This window comes from Eriocheir sinensis, chromosome 8 (genome assembly GCF_024679095.1).
Source record: "Eriocheir sinensis breed Jianghai 21 chromosome 8, ASM2467909v1, whole genome shotgun sequence".
Classification (NCBI taxonomy): Eukaryota; Metazoa; Arthropoda; class Malacostraca; order Decapoda; family Varunidae; genus Eriocheir; species Eriocheir sinensis.
This window is the reverse complement of record NC_066516.1, coordinates 3,375,121-3,391,447: the sequence shown is the minus strand read 5'-3', so window position 1 is coordinate 3,391,447 and position 16,327 is coordinate 3,375,121. Positions and strand designations below refer to the sequence as shown.

General features: G+C 47.8%; 1 non-coding gene across 1 annotated transcript; it reads right to left on the bottom strand.

Annotated features, from left to right (window-relative positions):
• Positions 1 to 4,858: 4,858 nt before the first annotated feature.
• Trnak-uuu (transfer RNA lysine (anticodon UUU)) lies at positions 4,859 to 4,931 on the bottom strand. Its single transcript has one exon. It is a non-coding gene; the product is annotated as a tRNA-Lys (tRNA).
• Positions 4,932 to 16,327: the final 11,396 nt, after the last annotated feature.

Below are 16,327 nucleotides of genomic sequence, written 5' to 3'. Positions count from 1 at the left end.
AGAGAGAGAGAGAGAGAGAGAGAGGAAAAGTAGATAAAAAAGGAAGAAAAGTTAGAAAAATTAAAGGAAAAATCGATGAAGGGAGGGAAGGAAGGAAGAAAGAAAGAAAAGGGAGAGAAGGAAAAGAGAAAAAGGAATGAAAGTAAAGAAGGAGGAGGAGGAGGAGGAAGAGGAGAAAGGAAAAGAAGAGAGAAAATAAAGAGAAGAAAAACGGAGGAATGTTAAAATGAAAAAGAAGAAGGAAAGAAGGAAAAAAGAAGAAAATCGAATGATGGAGGGATAAAGAGAGTGAAAAAGGGAGGAAGGGAGGGAGGGAGGGAAGGGGAGATAAAAGGAGGGGAGGAAGGGAGGAAATGAAGGAAAGATGAGGGATGGGTTGGAGGAGGAGGAGGAAAAAGATGGAGGGAAGTCGGGAGGAAGAATATTAGATTGTCTCAAAGAAAGTTAAGCCAACATTTATGAGAGAGAGAGAGAGAGAGAGAGAGAGAGAGAGAGAGAGAGAGAGAGAGAGAGAGAGAGAGAGAGAGAGAGAGAGAGAGAGAGAGAGAGAGAGAGAGAGAGAGAATGTCAGGTAACTTTAAGACAAAAATTAATGCGAATATGGAAGAAGAAAAAAAAAGGAGAAGGAGGAAGAAGAAGAAGAAGAAGAAGAAGAAGAAGATGATGATAATGAGGATGAGGATTGAGGATGGTAATGATGATGATGATGATAATAATAATAATAATAATAATAATAATAATAATAATAATAATAATAATAATAATAATAATAATAAGTTTACCACTACTACTACTACTACTACTACTACTACTACTGCTACTACTACTACCACCACCACCACTACTACTACTACCACTACTACTACTACTACTACTACTACTACTACTACTACATTACTTACAGTTGAAGAATAGGACTGCAGTGATATAGGCGCCGTTCATCCTGCTAATCTATACTATTTCCTTGTTCGTCCTGTGATGGAAAAAAGTTGATTCATTCATTTTTATTTATTTATTTCCTTTTCTTTATTTTCTTCCTCTCTTTTTTGTTTGCTTCTTTTCTTCCTGGGTTTTTTTATGACTTGTTGCTATTCGCATTCGTTCTTCTTTCTCTCTTTCCCTTCCCCTCTTTTTTTTCTTTCTTTTTCTCTTTTTCCTATGATTTACTATTCTCTCTTTCTTCTTCCTCTTCAATCTCTTCCTCTACCTCCTCCTCCTCCTCCTCCTTTTCCTCTTTCTCTTTCTCCTCCTCTTTCATCTTCATATTCTCTCTCTCTCTCTCTCTCTCTCTCTCTCTCTCTCTCTCACACACACACACACACACACACACACGGTTATTTAAATATATATAACTATTATTTTTCACTTCTTTCTTTCTTTCTTTTCTCTTCCTCTTCTTACTTGCTTTCTCTTTCTCTCTCTTTTTTATCTCTCCAAGATTTATTTCCTTCTCTCTCACTCTCCCTCCACGACAGCCGAGAGAGAGAGGGGGGGGAGGGGGGAGAGAGAAAATGGAGGAGAAATCAAGTGTAAACAAAGCCAAGTTAGGAAAAACACGTGTAAGATCGGGAGCAGGAGCGGCCGAGAACCTCTCCCTCGCACGGTCCAAAGCATACTGATGAGGGGGCGCGACCGCGAGCCGCAAGCCGCTAGCCGGGAGCGCGACTCACTTACCTTTTACCTTACCTCACCTTACTACTGATCCTCCTCCTCTTCTTCTTGTGCCTCCTCCTCCTCCTTCTGAGGATGAAGTATCAAGAACAGGAGATGCTACTGTATTCTTGGTGCAAGATTACAAGATATAGAAGAAGCTGCAGACATCGTCTCAGACCGAACGGAACAAGACACTTTGTTTTGCACGCTGGAACAAACAACGTACAATCAATGCGTACGAAGGAAATCTTAGCTAAATACCGATGAGTGATCCGCCGCTACAAAAAAAAAGTCATGCCACATCATTGTCTCCGGGATTCTTCCGAGAATCAACGCCTTCACAGGCTTCCACAGAAAGGCGTCAAACATCAACAACAGGTTGAATCACCTCTGTCAGGACGAGGAAGTTTCGTTCACAATCGCTTTGGATCATTTCTATGATAACCCCGACCTTTTCCGTCCTGACAGTCTTCACCTCTGTCAGGACCCAGAAGACGAGGAAACAGAGGAGTGACATATACAACAGTGTAAACATCTCAAAGTACAAAAGAGGGGAAACAACGAGGGTAAAAGAAAACAGATACCCAGACTCAGATACAGAAAACAGATACCCAGTGGGCGTGGTCAGAAAGTGTGAACAACCATTGAAAAAGACTCTGACCCGTGACGTCAGTCGTGGCGACATGTTATGAACCAATAATTTAACAGAAAAATCACTGTGGGAGTGTCTTAAGACTGACTCACGAATAGCAGAAGTAAAACAATACAACATAATGAGCGAGCCAATGGGTGTGACAGGAAGTATTGGCCACTGGTTATGTAGAAAATTAAGGGCGTGTCAAGGATGTAAGTCCGCCTCAAGCAAAGAAAAATGTGGCCTAGAAATCAGTGGTATGGGCAGACCGAGCTTGGTTCTCGCCTCAAGCAGACCTGCTACTCACCCAGCTGAGAATGGCTGTTGTGATCTTAATCGTGAGTAGAAATTCGAGAATCTAAGGGAAACCGACTGTATTGTCCTGGAGATTATAATGTAGGAGATGTGAAGTAGGAATGTGAGTGGTACAAGATAGTGATTATTTGTTTGCGATGTTAAGCAGAGATGGAAACCACTGGGTGTGGTATAATTTGGTGCTTCCGTGACTTGTAGTAGATTGTACTATAGGAATGTGTTATTAGGATTTTGTGAAGAGAGTACATAATGATTGTGATGTAAGCAGAGAGATACAAACCACTGCTTGTGGAACGACGAGTGTTATTATTATTGGCAACAACTGAGCACATATTGTAGTATTATGTTTAAGACATGTCGTTTGTCATATGTTGCATCCATTGCTGAATATGCCAGTGTTATGATCGTCTGAGCATAGAATATTGCGTAAGGCAATTACTTTCATTTAATTTTAAATAAATGTATATTTTATTTTTCCCTTGTTTATCCCCGAACACCAGTCTCCAATAACAACTTAAGCCGGATCACGCTAGCAGGGATACGAGACGGTGAGATCATTAATTGAGTAATAATTAATGAGTGATAAAAGAGTTGATTTAATACAAGAAAAGAAAGGTCCAAAACCTCAATGCGATTGGCTCAGCACGGCTTGGTAGGTTGCTGAACGATGAGGTACTTTTGTACTAAAAAAACTTCAAGCACGGGAGAGGCACCAAAGTACCGTAAACAACCAAACAGTAGAGACCGCCCATCATACACCAAGGTCTCCAACAGAAAACACGCAGAAACCAGACTACTGTGCCTCGAAGCGGCGAAATCAAAAAGGACATTTCTGTCCTATACTCCAACGCGCGCAGTCTAATACCCAAACGGGATGAGTTACTTGCCTACGTTGACGTGGAAAGACCGGACATGATTGCAATCACCGAAACGTGGGCCACCACTGACCACCTAATGACCGAATTCTCAATTCCGGGATACGAAAGCTTCTCCAAAAACAGACTTCACAAGAAAGGAGGAGGTGTTATATGCTACGTCAAGAACAAATACCCGGCCGCGAAAATAATCAAACAGAACTCAGAGAAATATGACACGACTGCGGGGAGGCATGATACAAGTCTTTAAGTACCTGAACAAGCTCAGCAATGTTGGTCACTCCAAACTCTTCACGCTACAAACTAACCCGAGGACAAGAAACAATGGAAAAACAATTCAAGCAAAGCGATGCAATACTGACATCGGCAGGAGTTATATCTCGAATAGAGTTGTTCGCCACTGGAACAGCCTTCCTGCAGAAGTAGTTAGCGCAGAGACAATCAACTCCTTCAAGAAACGCATTGATCGACACTTTGCAGCATCTGGAGTGAACTGAATGTATCCAAGAGTAGGTACACAAGTGCTTTAATCCTTCCTGCAAGCCACTCCTGTCTGACGGATTGATTAAATCACTGAAAGCGGGCAGCCTTGTAATGAGCCAACAGGCTTTCTGCTGCCTCCTCGTCCATGTTTCTATGTTTCCTCCTCCTCCTCCTCCTCCTCCTCCTCCTCCTCCTCATCTTTCTCCCTCCTCCTAACCTAATCTTTCTCCTCCTCCTCCTCCTCCTCCTCCTCCTTCCCTCCTCCACCTCCTCCTCGCATTATTTTTTTATGTTTTATCAATATTCAGGTAAATTTTCCTCCTTTCTTCTCCTTCCTTTGTCCTTCACCTTTTACCTTCATTATTATTTTTTTTTTTATTATAATTATTATTATTATTATTATTATTATTATTATTATTATTATTATTATTATTATTATTATTATTATTATTATTATTGTTTTCGTGATGTCTTTTTGCTATGATTCTGTGTTTGTTGAGAGAGAGAGAGAGAGAGAGAGAGAGAGAGAGAGAGAGAGAGAGAGAGAGAGAGAGAGAGAGAGAGAGAGGTTGTATTTTGTAACATTCTCTCTCTTTCTCTCTCTGTCTCATCATCATCATCATCATATCCATTTTCCTTTATCCTTTCCTTCTTCCATTTCTCCTTTTCTTCCTTTCCTCCTTTTTCTTCCTTTACTTCCTTCCTTTCCTTTCCTTCTTCCTCTTCTTCCTTCACCATCATCATCACTTTCTTCCTTCTTCCTTTCTTTCTCTAACAATTTCCTCCTTTTTTTCTCCTCCTTCCTTTCCTTCCTCTTTCTCCCTCATCTCCTCATCATCTTCTCTCTGCCTTTCTTCCTCGGTAGCAAATAAGAAAATAAAGACTTGGCAAAAAGATACGCCCGAACAGGGACTCGAACCCTGGACCCTTAGGTTAAAAGCCTAATGCTCTACCGACTGAGCTATCCGGGCTGATGGTTAGTGCGTTGGCTATGTAAAAAGCGGTAACTGCTCTCTCTCTCTCTCTCTCTCTCTCTCTGACCTCTGACGTGTTGGGAGTTGGAGCGATTGGATAATGCAGCGTGAGAGAGAGAGAGAGAGAGAGAGAGAGAGAGAGAGAGAGAGAGAGAGAGAGAGAGAGAGAGAGAGAGATAGGGCACTGAACCAAACTTTTTCTTCGTTATTTATGCACAAACAAGGTCGCAGTGACAGAGAGAGAGAGAGAGAGAGAGAGAGAGAGAGAGAGAGAGAGAGAGAGAGAGAGAGAGAGAGAGAGAGATTAAATCGTAGCAGACGAAAATCAATAAAACGCGAGATATATAACTAAAAATAATACATTCCATCTGCACATCCGTATTTTCGGACATTCTGCGGATCCATGGTATTCCTGCAAGGGTTATTAACCTGCATGGTGGCCGGCCCTTGCCCTGCTCCATCGCTATTCAACACTTGCATGGACTGGGTATTAGGCAAAGTTGTTGATCAGAGTCGTTGCGGAGCATCTGTTGGCGACATCAAGGTCACTGATATTGTGTTTGCTGATGATGTACTTCTCGCGGCATCGCTGGAGGTCCCATCCATGGTGCTGGCTCTCTAAGTGCCGCACGAGGAGGGGCTGAAGCTCTCCTGGGCCACAACCAAGGTCCAGCAGTTTGGAGGATTGCTGTATGACACAGTTAATTCAGTCAGTTCATGCATGTGGTGAGGATGTCGAGTTCACCTAAAGCTCCACATGCCTTGGTAGCGTACGTAGAGCATAGCAATGGTGGGTCTTGCCAGTAAGTCGCTCGGCGGACAGGCCTGCCCCACGGTGTTATGAAATCCCTTAATATGAGTATATGGCGTTGTCGCTACCAGAGTATCGACCGATACCTGTGCTAGTAAGGCCATAAGGCGATAGTTTGAGGGATTGGAATGGTCACCCTTCTTAGGCACAGGCTGTATGAAGGCGTACTTCCAGCAGGAAGGAAAGGTAGATGTTGATAGGCAGAGACGAAACAGTTTGACCAGGCAGGGTGTCAGCACGGAAGCACAGTTTTTAAGGACAATAGGAGGCGCTCCATCATGTCCATAAGCCTTCTGAGAGTTGAGGCCAGAGAGGGCATAGAAAACATCGTTCTTAAGAAGCTTAATAACAGGCATAAAGGAGTCAGACGGGGGATGTGTAGGAGGAATATGCCCAGAATCGTCCAGAGTGGAGTTTTTACAGAAAGTTTGAGTGAAGAATTCAGCCTTAGAGGTAGATGAGATGGCTGTGCTGAGAGGAGGGAAAGATGAAGAGGTGAAATTGGAAGAGATGTTTTTGGCTAGGTGCCAGAAGTCCCGGGAAGAATTAGAAAAAGCAAGGTTTTGACATTTTCTATTAATGAAAGAGGTTTTGGTAAGTCGAAGACTCGAAGAATAGATCTGGCACGATTCCGGGCAGAAATATAGAGATCATGGTTAGCAGGAGTGCGAAAGCTCTGGTACCTTTTGTGAGCTGCCTCTCTATCTTTAATAGCACGAGCACAAGCGTGATTAAACCAAGGCTTTTTAGCATGAGGAGTACAGAAAGTACGTGGAATGTGTGCCTCCATTCCACAGACAATCACCTCTGTGATGCGCTGGGCACACACAGAGGGGTCTCTCTCCTGGAAGCAGTAAACATTCCACGGGAAATCAGAAAAGTACATCCTTAGGTCGTCCCACCGAGCTGAAGCAAAATACCAGAAGCATCGCTTCTTCGATGGGTCCAGAGGGTGTACAGGAGCGATAGGACATGATACAGAAATGAGGTTGTGATCGGAGGAGCCCAACGGAGAGAACAGTTTGAGAGAGTAAGTAGAAGGGTTAGAGGTAAGGAAGAGGTCTAGTATGTTGGGCCTGTCTCCAAGACGGTCAAGAATACGTGTAGGGTGCTGAACCGACTGCTCTAGATCGTTGAGGAGAGCAAAGTTGTAGGTTTGTTCATAATTAAGGTTGGTCAGTGAAAGAGGATGAAAGCCAAAGTTGGTGGTGAACACTGAAATTTCCTAGGATGGAGATTTCAGCGAAGGAGAGTGAGTCAAGATGTGCTCCACTTTAGAGTTTAAGTAGTCAAAGAATTTTACATAGTTAGCAGAGTTAGGTGAGAGATAAACAGCACAGATGTATTTAGTAATAGTTATTAAGACACCTCTCAAGTTGGCAGCCAGAAGGGGAGTCCTCCCTGGGGGAAGTTGTGGTCCCCCCCCCCCCCCCCAAGGCGGGGACTCCGAGGCAGAGCGTAATTGTGCCATTTTGAATTTTAAATTTGGGAAAGTGTGTGAATGTTGTGTGAATGTAGTGTGGTGTGGAAAGAGAGAGGATCTAAATTTAGACAGCATGCTGAACCTCTCTTTGGTGTTGATGAGACAATAGGGAAACGGAAAGTGAGGACATGGGAAGGGTCTTTTGAGGGCTTCAGCACCCTTCTCGCTTCCCATATATACCTCACCGGGAGTGGCTTACGCCCGTTTCGGTAAGTGTCTTCCTACCTACTCCACTAATCTAATCTAATCTTCAAGTCGCTTAATTGTGTTCCCTGTCTTACTGTGTGGCTGTGAGACATGGACACTGAAACACTAACTTGGAGAGGTGTGTCGCTGCTTTGGCACCAAGTGCCTTCGTAGGGTCACGGGGTATCGTGGAATGACTTAGCTTTGAACCACCGACCACAACGTGAAACTGAGTCGAGGCCTGTCACCAGTTTAGTCCATGAACGCCATCTCCGGCTGCACGGTCATGTGGCGCGCTCCTGGACGTCGATCCTGCCCACAAGGTTGTATACAAGACAACCCTGGGTAGAGGAGGCCAAGGGCCAAAGGGACACCCTCGTAACTCACGGTTGGGGCAAGTCAGTCGATCCTGCCGGGAGGGACTTGGGATGGACAGGGCGGCTGCGTGCAAGGATGAGAGACAAAATATGTCTCTCATCCTTGGTTGCGTGGGGGCTTGCTCGGATGGACCGTCGGGAGTAGGGCGACTATTGAGTGAAGCAACGCACCCCCGGGCGTATGCTCCCCAGTGCTTATAGTTGGTTAGTTATCCGGACGCTCCCTGGATGGCACCGCGTGTGTTGATGCGGCCTTCGCTAAATGCTCTCCATATAGTTTGTCCATAGTCTGTCCATATTTTTTATCCAGACATTGTATACCTATATTTTATCCTCATTCTATCCACATCTGACATCTTATTCGTGTTCTATCCATATATTTTATCATTATTCCAGTCACATTATTTTCGTGTTTTATCCATTTATTTTATCCTTATTCTATCCATATTCTATCCATATAATCTTATCCTTATTCTATCCATATTGCATGCACATTCTATCCATATCTTTCATCCTTATCCTGTCCACATTCTACCCATATATTTTATCTCTATTCTATCCATATTGTATTCACATTCTATCCATATATTTTATCATTATCCTATCCACATTTTATCCATATATTTCATCCTTATCCTATCCACATTTTATCCATATATTTCATCCTTATCCTATCCACATTCTATCCATATATTTTATCTTAATTTATTCTATCCATATTTTATTCACATACTATCCATATCTCTTATCCTTATCCTACCCACATTAATTTTATCTATATATCATATCCTTATCCTCTCTACATTCTGTCCGTATATTCTATCCATGTTCTGTCCTTATATTCTATCTATAATCTATCCATATTTTCTTCGTATTCTATCCATATTTTTCATCCTTATTCTTTTCCTTATTCCATCCAATATATTCTATCCATATATATTTTACCCAAATATTCTGTCCATATTCTATCCATATATTTAATCCTTATTCAATCCATATTCTCTTCTTATTCTATCCATATATTTTATCCTTGCTCCATCCCCCATACGTAAGAAGAGGAGGAGGAGGAGGAGGAAGAAGAAGAGGAGGAGGAAGAAGAAGAAGAGGAGCAGGAAGAAGAGGAGGAGGAAGAAGAAGAAGAGGAGGAGGAGGAAGAGGAAGATCTTAATCTTGATCTTGATGTCACAGGTGGCTCGGGATTTCTCCCCAGCCAGGCCTTTGTATCGGCAGCTCCTGCGATTGATTGACTGATAGTTTATTGTTGCAGGTAAACAACAAGGGAGAAGGGAGGAACATGCCATCCCAACCCCCAGGCAGGACAGAGTGTGATTATACAACTATTAATACATGTGTAGGTAGCACCATGAAATTAAAAAGATACAATGGTAGGAAGGAAAGCACAACAAGGGAGGGGGCAGTACCTCCCCTTGGACAATAAGACAATAAAATGTGGGGACGGAGAACATTGCCCAAGCACTAGATGGGAATGAATACAGAGATAGAGTAAATACTAGTCCTTAAAGTAAAATACTGCAGAGATCACAGCCTTGTATAGCACGGCAGTAGTTCAGGCTGCCACACACGGCATCACCACCTTGGTGCAAACTGAGGGTGTTCCTTGAGGATAGCAGGGAGGACATCATGGTTCAGGAGCCAACAAATTGTCTGGGGCAGGTCAAGGCAGTCCCGTGGCTTAAACTTAGCAATGAGAGGGCATTCCATGACATAGTGATGCAGTGTGTGGCCCCTCGGCCTGGCACAGAGCGTGCAGCAGACACCAGGGGAGTTACTAACCTCCCAGTAGTACCTATAGCCTAGCCTAAGGCGCATTGCTACCACATCCTGAGGGGCACTGTGTCGCCCATAGGGGTAAACACAGCGCTGGGAGACACTAACATAGTGGAGGCTGCTGGCGCTGCCATTGTCACAGCAGTGTCTGAGTTGGGTAGCAATGCTATCACGTGAATAATGCCTAAGTCTATTCTTAACATAGCTAAGCGTATAGTCAGTGCCAGGGTCCACTGTGTCATCCTGAAGGGCTCGTCGAGCAAGGCAGTCTGCCTTCTCATTGAGCTGGATGCCCACATGAGAGGGCACCCAGGTGAAGTGGACCGTGGCACCTGCGGCCTCAAGGGCACGGACGGCAGTCAGGCACTTAGCTACAAGATCACAGTCGGCAGGGGAGGAGGACACAAGTTCATGCAATGCAGCCTGGCTATCGACAAACAAGTAAACATTTTCGTGCAAAGCTGCTACAGTGTGGAGAGCCTCAAGGATGGCATACAGCTCAGCCCGGGTCGAGGACAGGTACCCCGGCAGCCGCCTGGTAACCTCAATGTCAGTGTACTGGGTGGGGGACAGCCCGACCTGCTGCCATCTACGGAGCCATCACAGTACACATGGACAGCCCGAACACGGGGGTACTTGGACAGTTTGACCATGAAGTGATCCTGGAGGACATGGGGAAGCCAATCACGTTTAGGGAAAGGTAGTTGTTCAACGTCTACACTGACACGATAGGGAGGCCAGGCAGGTTGGGCCGGGGAGTAAACTAGGCCTAAGCACGCTTCTAACACACCCGTCTCTGCTAACATGAGATAAATTTTCCTAAGGTAGGAGGTAACAGGAGCCCTGGAGTCACGGTGCAGAGTTACCAGTGCCTGGTGAAGGGGCACTGCACCAGCACGAAGCAGGCGGCTGACGGTGCGACAAGTAATTTCCCAGATTCTGTCCACAACACGAGGCAGATTCAGTTCTGCCCTCATGACCTCAAGTTTTGCAGTTCTGGGGCACCCCAGAATGAGGCGCATGGCCTCATTTTGAATAAGTTCCAAGGGGTGAAGTTGTGCCGCACTAAACTGTACCAAAACAGGGGCAGCATAATCAATGAGGGACCTGACGACAGAAAGGTAAAACATCCTGAGGACAGGGATGCCGACTCCAAGGCCCCTGTTAGCCAAAACCTTAAGAGGAGCTAACCTAGGAAGGCAGATGTTCTGAACATGAGTGACGCTCTGCACAGATTTCTGGAAGCTGACAGGGGCGCCTAAGTACTTGTATGTAGGAACTCTAGCTAAAGGAGTGCCATTAATGCTGGGCAGATGAGAAACTCTCCTCCCACTGGCTTGAAATTTCGTCTTAGTTTCATTGATGACAAGGCCCATTTGTTCACACAGCGCTGACAGCTGCTCCAAAGCTAAACTGAGAAGAGCAGGACTGCTGCATTGCACAAGGATGTCATCTGCATAGATAATGACCTGAGTATTGCCCGGAAAGGGCCACCGAGCAATTTTGTCCATTAAAATGTTGAAAAGCATGGGGCTGAGGACACCCTTGCGGTGTGCCCAGCTCAAACACTTCCTCCGTGGAGGTAGCACCCTGGAAGACCACTTGCCCTCCTACCATACAAATAGTCCCTGATCCAGCTTAAGAGTCTTCCACGGACACCCTGCAGAGTGAGTTCCTCCATTATGACATCCTTGTTGGCCCTATCAAAGGCCCCTTTTAAGTCCACAAAAGCGCGACAATTCACGTCTGGATTACTAAGGCACTTAAGAAAACAGTCACTTGTGGAACGGACCTTCATAAACCCATGTAATTTTTTGGAGAGCAGGTCCCCCAGATTATAGAGAAGACTTTTAAAGATAACACTCTCTAACTGTTTACACACAGCTCGTCAGGGAGATAGGGCGAAAGGTGCCATCACCCTTGGGGATGGGGACGATCAATGCAGCTTTCCACGGAGGGGGGAGGCAACCTGCGGCAAACGACATGTTGAACAGGTCAAGCAGGGGGTTGTCGCCTTGCACAACGAGTAAGGCATTAAGAATGTCGTAAGTCAACCCGTCGTGGCCCGGGGCTGTCGACTTGCCATGTTTGACGGCAAGGAGTTCATCGTGGGTAATGGGGACACATGTGTCATCCAGAAGTGTGACGTGGTGCTGAACGAGGGCCATCCGCCGCTCCCTGTGGCGGGCAAGTTCGGCCTGGTGTTGTGCAGGGAGACCACCAAGGGAGGAGGCCCTCTGCCACTGGCGCATCAGGTCCTGGGCCCGGCCCGCAGGGTCAGGGTCACTCACCAGCCGTTTGGTCCTCCCTCTCACCCTGTTGACATGGTGCCAAACCTCCCGCAGGGAGCGGGTCTTGCGCACGCTGGCAAGGAAGGCGACCCAGTGTCGTGACCGGGCCTCTTGTCTGAGTTCAGTGAGGTGGCGCGCCACAGCGACCATGGCATCGCGGGCAGCCCGATCGGCGGGGTCCTGCTGCCAGCGCCGCTGGTACGAGGCAAGGGTCCGCTGACAGTTGGAGAAAGCCGGGTCCGAGGCGTAGGTCTGCAGGCGGCGCTTGGCGGGCCTTGGAGGGGCCCTGCCAGCTGCAACAAAACTCTCGACGGTGTCCAGCAGGCCGTGGTACAGCGAGGCGGCGTCGGTAAAGGATCCCTTCACAGTATGGTACCACGCCCCGACTTCGGCAACGAGGCGCGGCATCCGGGCAGCAGGGACAGCCAACCGCTTCCGGGACACAGCAGGGGCAGGCTGGATCGGATGGTCGTCTCCAGGGCAAAGTGGTCACTCAGCAAACACCTGGAAATAAGGGTCTGGGCAGTAAAGCTGGCATGTTAAAAGAGTGACATAGTCTAACCTGCCCCCCTGAACATGTGTGGGCACATTATCCCCCGTGAGGACAGCCGTCTCGGAGGCATCAAGGAAGGCCTTCCAGCGGACACCATTGACATTATTGGTGCGGTGACTACCAAGATCTCGGTGGCGTGAGTTAAGATCCCCCACAAGAACAGTCGGCTCCTCATGAACATAATCAGGAAAGTTAGCAAGATTTAAAGCCCCCGCATGAACATACGTGTTAACAAAAAATAGGGTTTCACCCATATGGAGTAAAGAAACAGTGATATATTCAATGCCCTCATTAATACCCATGTCCTCAAAAACTATCGCCGTCCCCTGTCTGACATACGTAGCCATCCCCCGGGTACTGCCTGCTGCACCATCTAAGACATATAAATCATACCCCCTCAGGTCCGACACCCGTGGCCCAACCTCCTGAAGAGCAACGATATCTGGCCTATGAGTGATGACATAGGAGTGAAGGTCAGTGAAGCGGGCATGTAGCCCGTTGACATTCCAAGTTAAGAGGCGGACACACTCACTGGTCAGGAGGGGGTGGTTGCCGGTCAAGGAGTGGGGTGATCCGATGATGGAGCTCAGCCACCTGCTGAGTCAGGGAAGCAAACTGCGCCAGCAGCACCTGGAGTGTGGCCTCCCACTGCAGTGGAGGATCAGCAGGTGAAGGTGAAGGACCCGTCTGGCCATGGCGAGGTTCGGCCGTTCCCTCGGCAGCTGCAGTCACCACAGCCGGTGGGGTTGCAGGGGTGTTCTGCATCTGGCCCGCAGGGGGAACCACACTGTCCCCACTATCGGCGTCCATGGCCTCACCAGCAGACGGCAGGGCAGGGCACGGGGCCGGGCTGAAGCTGGAGCAGGGGCCGGGATGGAGGAGAGCTCACGCACAGGCGGGGGCGTGGAGACTCGCTGCTCCAAGGCCGCCACCCTGGAGATCGTTGCAGCCAGCGTCTCCTGCAGCTGGGTGACTGCAGCGAGGATTTGATGGAGGACAGGGGTCGACCCATCGACAGCGGGGGGACTGGCAGCCGGCACAGGGGGGACGGTAGGCTGTGGCTGGGGTGCCGGAGCAGGAGCCTGGCGAGGCACAGGGGTGGCAGTGGGTGAGGCTGGGGCAGCAGGGGCGGACGAGCCCGGCAGGGGCGGAAACTCGGACGTTGTGGGAGCCCCCCGGGCCCAGGCCGAGGACTGAGGGAGAGGAGCAGGGCGGAACACAACCCTAGGGCGGCCTTGCTGAGGGTGGTGGTCAGGCGCCGCGACCCGAGATGGTTTAGGCTTCATCGGGCAGGAGTGGTAGTGGGCGTTATGCTCACCACCACAGTTGCAGCACTTACGGGGGACGGGTGTGCCCGCCTGGATCTTCTGGAGGCACAGAGCTGATTTGTGCGTGCCCGCATAATACCGGCACCGAGGGGCCGATCTGCAGCGCCACTCCTGATGGCCCCACCGGCAACAGTGGCGACAGATGTCGGGCTCCGCCGTGTAGGGCTCCACAGCCTTACGACCCACCCCGAGGAGGTGCACCTCTGTCGGGACGTGGCCAACCACTGCTCCAAGAAGCTGCGGGCGAGGGGCCGTGCCCGCATACCTGCGCTTTAACCACAGAAAGTTGTCTGGGGTCTCAATGAGGTTGGCATTCATGTAGAGCGGCACATTGTGGATGATGACAGTGTGCTGCCGCTCCGCTGCATTTTCGACCAAAACTACGTCGAGGAACCCCTCAGTGAGGAGCCGCTTGTAGAAGGCGACGTCGTCCCTGACCGTGAGATAAGGTCGGAGCCTACCCTCCTTGAAGAGCGGCTCCAACTCACCGTGCTGCTTCAGTAGAGATGCAAACCACGTGTATTGCTGGGCTGGTGTCAGCCCGGCCTCGGCGGGGAAGTCTAGGCGGCGGCGGGTGGGTTGGCGCGGGGCCGCGGCTGGGTGCGTGTCCTTCAGGGGCACCTCACCGTCGACCAGGACAGTTTCAGAGCTACCAGACTGCACACCCTCCATGGGTGCGGTGGCAGCTTTAACAGGAGAGGCAGTGGGGGAGAGGCAGCCAGGATTATCCGGCTTGAGCCGCTTGCTAGCGCTGGCCACGTGGTCCTCCGAACAAAGGCGAGGGTCAAGTTCGGCAGAGTCGGCCATCTCTTCAGTCTTCTCAGACCACAGGCGCCGTTCCTCAGGGGCAGGACACTGCCCGGAAGCCGCTGAGTAGGGATGGTCGTTAGCCATGTCCTCTAGACACCGTTTATTCCGTGGAAGGCAGGGCATCCCGTCCACGGACGGAGCACAGGACAACGCACGTCTACGCAGCACGGCCGTGTAGACGAGACTGAGCTCCTGCGAAAAGAAAACAAAACATGCGGAAAGTCTATGTTCGCCGGGCAAGATATCATTCCCTACATCTTGCACGCCACATACCCTCCAAGAACTCTTTCACTGCCTCAATCACTCGTCCACTCGTCTTTCCACTGAGCCCCAGCAGCAGCACCATCCACTCCCTTCCAGTCCTCCCATTCACTCCACGTCCCATATCTCACTCAGAAACACATGCATCATCTTCGTTCTCTCCCTGTCATACTTCTTACATTCCAGCACTACATGCTGCACAGTCTCGTCCACACCCCTGTCACACATCTGGCACACTTTGCTGCGGGACTCAGACCATCTATAGTTCCTTGCATTTACATCCAGACACTGCGCTCTAGCACGGAAAAGAAGATCACCTCCCAGCAGCGTTCCCACTTTTGGGGATTTGTTCCGAAATTGGGACTTTTTAACTCGTTTGGGGACAAATCTAGGGATTTGACAAAATCTGGGGATTTCTGGGGAATTTCAAGTACTTATCGGAAATTTTAAGGATTTTTCGAGTGAATGTTGTTTAAGTGGTATCTATTATGTTCTACTGGCAAAAATATAACCAAAATTATAGGAGAATAAAATCTGGCAGCGGAAAAAAAGTCTACCTTATTATTTTGTCAACCGTTTTCTTTGATTGAAGTGTGTTTCATTTGATGTATGTATATAGTCTTGATAATCTAATGTGTTCGAATGTTTTTAGTTTTGTACCTAGGGCAGTGTGTGTGTGTGTGTGTGTGTGTGTGTGTGTGTGTGTGTGTAGGCAAGTGAAATAGTGCACACTTCAGTGATGATGGCCTCTGTCTTTGATGGAGTAATTAATACAAAGACCTACCATATATATATTACTTTATATCTCTATAATTTGTATGTTGCTAACAACGAACACGAAAATACTTTTATTTAAACATTATAGGTAAGGAAAATCTTTGGGGGAATTTTGGTCCAAATTTGGGAATTTTCAGCCTTAGTCTGGGGAATTCTTATTCTGACATTGTGGGAACACTGCCTCCCAGGCTTCCCTCATACCACACCTCACACTTTGGGGTCTCTTTCTCCCTGTACCAGTCGAGAGTTTCCTTTCTTTCCATCTCATTTTTCCACTTGCTCAATCCCTCATCTTTAACTGCCATATCTATCACATTCTTCCACTTTCTTACATCGATCCCATTCAAACCCCTCCTCATTTCTGTTTGTTATTCTCCATTCAAACACATTCTGCCTATCTTCAAAGGGTCGGTACACCCACCTACTTAGCATAACATTCCTGTCTATCATTCGCCCACATTTATTCGCCCATTTGTCATCTCTTATATATTCCACAAGTATACTTTCCTTGCTAATCTTGCATCCTCCATTTGTTCCAGTCTCACGTCTTCATATCTCAAGGTTGCCTTTACTAGTCTTTCCCTAAAAGTGCTCCATCCCATATCACCCCTAAGAGCCTCTACTGCTGCAAACCTTGGTGCATTCAGTGCCATTCTTGCTACCCTATTCTGCCCCACTTCCAATTTTTCTATCTCACTGTCGTTCCATGTCATCACATCCACTCCATA